The following is a 4,950-nucleotide window of genomic DNA, read 5'->3' on the forward strand; positions in this document are numbered from 1 at the left end:
TTATTCCCCACATACTCGGTAGGGTCCCTGGCCTTCCATTGTGGGCAGGGTGACACTTACTGTGTCTTCTATCCTCATAATATTTTCTGTTTTCCAATTCGCTTTCTGTCTTTGTTTTGTTTTGTTTTAAAGGGTTATACGGCGCTTGCAATACATTTAGGTTATATCAACGCCGGTAAAAAGGAAGAAAATGGGATAGTAAAAAGCTCTAGAATTACAATTAATGCACCCAAGAAAAAGTAAGACATAGAGGAACCGAGAGCAAATAGGGATCAGGTGTAGATTCCAAGAGCATACCACCAATGTACTTAGTTTGAGATCACCTATAAGTATAAGTCTCATCTGGACACAAGCACAGAATCCAACAAAGAGGAATACACTCAACAAATGCTTAGATTTTACATTCAAAATAACAAATATAATAATACATAACAGAGAGATGATTTACAAGGAAAAAAATATCATCTCCCAAAACAATAATTATGCATTTGACCGTTTCCTTCCCAGCTAGAACTCTGGTCAGGACAAAACCAAGTAATCTCATTCCAAGACAAAGATAGAAAGCATGTTGGAAAACAGATATAAGGGGATAGAAGACACAGTATGGGGAGGTCAGGAACTTTCTGTCTTTGTCTTGGAATGAGATTATGTACTTGGTTTTGTCCTGACCATGGCTGGGAGGGAAACAGTCAAATGCATAGTGAATATTTTGGGAGATATTTATTTTTCTCCTTGTATTGTAAATCATCTCTGTTATTATTATTATGTTATTTTGAATGTACATAATATAATGTAAGCATTTAAGTGTGTTCCCCTTTGCTGGATGGTTTGTTATGTCCAGATAGACAATTAGATGAAATCAAACTAAGCACATTGATGGTTTGCTCTTGGAATCTACATCTGATCACTATTTGCTCTCAGTTCCCCTTTGTTTACTTGTTCTTGAATTTGACTACCCCAATCCCATCTTCTTCCTTTTTACTGGCGCTGGTATAACCTAAAACTAAATGTCTTGCAAGCGCCCTGAAACCCGTAAAAACAAAAAGTTCCCCATATACAGCACTCCAGTTTCTGTCTTTTCTCACTCATCCTTTTCTTAACACTTGGAGTACACTTCTCACTCTCACTAATGTTTGATACTCCTTACGCAATCATGGGCTTGATTTAACTGTTGGAATTAAGTTTACTTGTTCTTGTGTTTGTAATTCTAGAATTTGACTATCCCATTTTCTCAAAGTGATGTATGCCGCATTTTCGCACGTTCTTCACATTTCAGTTTCTACTAATACTAGGTATGTGTATCAGCCTGATCAGCAAGTTCAAAGAGGCGAGTTTCATTCTTTGCGACCACCCAGTGTTTTCTCTTACTGACTGGCAACTTCTCACCTAGTTTCGAGGAGTGTACGTTCCCGCCCCCTTGAGGGATTTGAATTCGTCCAAACTGACTTCCATTCATCTCGTATATGCATCTGTCCGTAGTCAGGGAATCTACGTACAAGAGTTGCCGGGACTTATTTCGCTCGAAACGGGGATGTAAGCCAAAATCACTCTATGCAACAAACACTACCAGTCATTTTGGCAACGCTGAAAGCACAATCAGTAGTGTTTATAGCACAGGCCTTCACGCCAAAAATACTATTTCTGGTTATGCCAAAGTCACTATCCTCAAGCAAAAATCACTCTATGCAACAAGCACTTCCATAGTCATTTCGGAAACGCTGAAAGCATTACCCAAACGTTTAAAATTTGTCTTTTGTCCCTTTAACATCACTGGATATTTTCCTCTCAATAAAAACTCTTCATCACTAAAATGCTGCCTTTGTTAGCCATTGTGTTGAGTATAAAAACCGGCTGGACATTTCGTGGAATCTTTAAAACCGAAACCAAATCTTGTTCCGTGAAGAACAGAAAAGCGTAAGGCTGAGTTTCTCATTTTAAAAGAGAAACCCAAAGTTAGTATTTTCTCGTTTTTGACCCATATTTATTGATGTGTCGATTTAGCTATTTCTGCCGAAGGTACCAAATCTAGTATTACTAATACTGGGATAGTAATTTTAGCAATCTAAACCACGAAAAAGAAAAAAAAAAAATGCAGTAGGGTTTACGAAGCATTACGATTGTTTTTTGACATGGGTAGTCAATCTGGCGTCTAAGCCAAGCGGTAGTGTTTTTAGCTTAAACTGTCATCTGCATTTTTTGCTGCCGCAAATATCAGGGCGATCCGCAAATTTCCCAAAATTGGCAAATCGTGGCAAATTTTGGGAAAATTAGCAAATCGCGTGACAAATTTTGGGAAAAAAAGAAGCGAAAACAAAATAACGAAAAAAAAAGGTGCGAAACTTGAGAAATGTTGCAGCTTTGCCTGGGCCCGAACCAAGTGAAAAAAGTTTGGGCGCATAAATTGCTTTACATATTGTAAATTAATAAATGTAGCCTCCTTAAATGCAATAAATTGTCTTTTATATATATTTTCTTCTGTATCGCGTGTTAATTTTTACTGAAACGCTTAGTTCTCCTCGGCAAATTTTTTGACAAATTTAGGTCTTTTTGGCAAATTTTAGGTCCCAATTTGGCAAAAAATGCAGACGACAGGCTTAATGAAAGTGTTCATAGCGTATGCCAAAATCACATTGTAGTGTTTACAACATGTGCAAAATTCACTACGGTAGTGGTTGTGCATGAAGGTCTTACGCCAAAACCACTACGAGTCTTTATTGCATTGCATGTTAGTGTTAGTGTTTTTGTTTTAAAGAGTTTTATGGCACTTGCAACACATAAAGGTCATTTCAGCGCCAGTACAAAGGAAGAAAATGGAATAGTCAAAAGTTCTAGAATTGCAATTAGATCACCCAAGAAAAGGTACGACAAAGGGGAATTGGTTCAAATAGGGAACAGGTATAGATGCCAAGGGCACACTATCAAAGTACTTTGAGTCACCTAAAAGTCTTATTCACAAGCACAGGTCCCACTAAGAGGAATACACTCAAATGTTTTACAAATCATACAAGGGTTGACAACTTACCATTGATATGCCATTTTATTTCCACTGTATAAATATGCGTGTATGAGGGGGGTGGGTTCTATGTAATTAGGCCTTTGAACCTAATGGCTTTTCAACAAAAGAGGGGTGTGTAATAGGGAGCTTAGCATTGACACGCCTTTTCATTTGCATTTCACATCACCTCTGAGTAGTTGCGCATCATTCATTATCCAAGAACTTTCGATCTCACTTTAGCTTTACATTTTACTAAAAGAAAGCACTGTGCTCACACGTTGGAGTGTTTGTTTTAAAGGGTTTTATGGCGCTTGCAACACATTTACGTTATATCAGCGCCAGTAAAAAGGAAGAAAATGGGATAGTAAAAAGTTCTAGAATTACAATTAAAGTTAAAGCACCCAAGAAAAAGTAAGACAAAGGGGAACTGAGAACAAATAGGGATCAGATGTAGATTCCAAGAGCATACCACCAATGTACTTAGTTTGAAATCACCTACAAGTCTCATCCAGACACAAGCACAAAATCCAACAAAGAGGAATACACTCAAATGCCAACATTATACATTCAAAATAAAAATAATAATACATAACAGAGAGATGATTTACAAGGAAAAATATCATCTCCCAAAACAATAACTATGCATTTGACTGTTTCCCTCCCAGCTAGGATTCCGGCCAGAGCCAGGACATTTGTTTTTGTTTTGTTTTTTAAGGGTTTTACGGCGCTTGCAACACAATTAGGTCATATCAGCGCCAGTAAAAAGGAAGAAAATGGGATAGTAAAAAGTTCTAGAATTACAATTAAAGTACAAAAGTAAAGGTAAGACAAAGGGGAACTGTTTCAAATAGGGAATAGATGTAGATTCCAAGAGCACACCGCCAAAGTACTTAGTTTGAGATCAACTAAAAGTCTCATCCAGACACGACACAAGCACAGGTCCCAACTAAGAGGAATACACTCAAATGTTTACCAATCATATAATATAATATGTAAACTAAACATAATACAATGCATAACAGAGAGATGATTTACAAGGAAAAAAATATCATCTCCCAAAACTATAACGATACATTCGACTGTTTCCCTCCCAGCGAAGGAACTCCGGCAAGGATCAGGACAAAACTAAGTAATCTCATTCCAAGACAATGACAGGAAACAATTGGAAAACGGGTTGGGGGGATAGAAGACACAGCATGTACCTCCCTGCCCGCTATGGGAGGTCAGGATCCCCACCCAGACGTTGGAGTTTAAAATCAAAATACTATGTGAAGTCGATAAAAAAGCTGAGCAAGAAGGAGATATGTAAATATCACAGCATCCCGAACTCAACTCTTTCAAAACTTTGATTGGAAAACGAAAACCCCCCAAAAAAATGTAAAAAAGGTTAAAGATGGCATTTATTCAACAACTCCATTTAAGGCAAAACCCATGATACGATTAAATGAGCAAATTCCTTAAATAGTTACTACCCTTGAAAAACATCGCAAAACGGGAACTTGCTTTAAACCGAAATGGTATAGAAGGTCCCTAAAATTTTGGTTTAAAGTAATTCTACTGTACTTAGTTTGAGATCACCTAAGTCTCATCCAGACACAAGCACAGGTCCCCACTAAGAGGAATACACTCAAATGTTTACAAATCATATGTAATATGTATACAAAACAATATATGGTGCATAACAGATGATTTACAAGGAGAAAAAAATCATCCCCCAAAACTAACTTGACATTTGACTGTCTCCCTCTCAGCCAGGATATCCGGCCAACGTCAGGACAAAACCAAGTAATCTCATTCCAAGACAAAGACAGAAAGCAAGTTGGAAAACAGATATAGGGGGATAGAAGGCACAGTATGTACCTCCCTGCCCACTATGGGAGGTCAGGAACCCCACCCAGGATGGAGAGATATTGCATGATCAATGTGTTAGAACAATAAAAAGAATGAAGAAAATG

This window comes from Berghia stephanieae, chromosome 1, assembly GCF_034508935.2.
Source record: "Berghia stephanieae isolate SIO BIC M18660-M18661 chromosome 1, UCSD_Bste_1.3, whole genome shotgun sequence".
Classification (NCBI taxonomy): domain Eukaryota; kingdom Metazoa; phylum Mollusca; class Gastropoda; order Nudibranchia; family Aeolidiidae; genus Berghia; species Berghia stephanieae.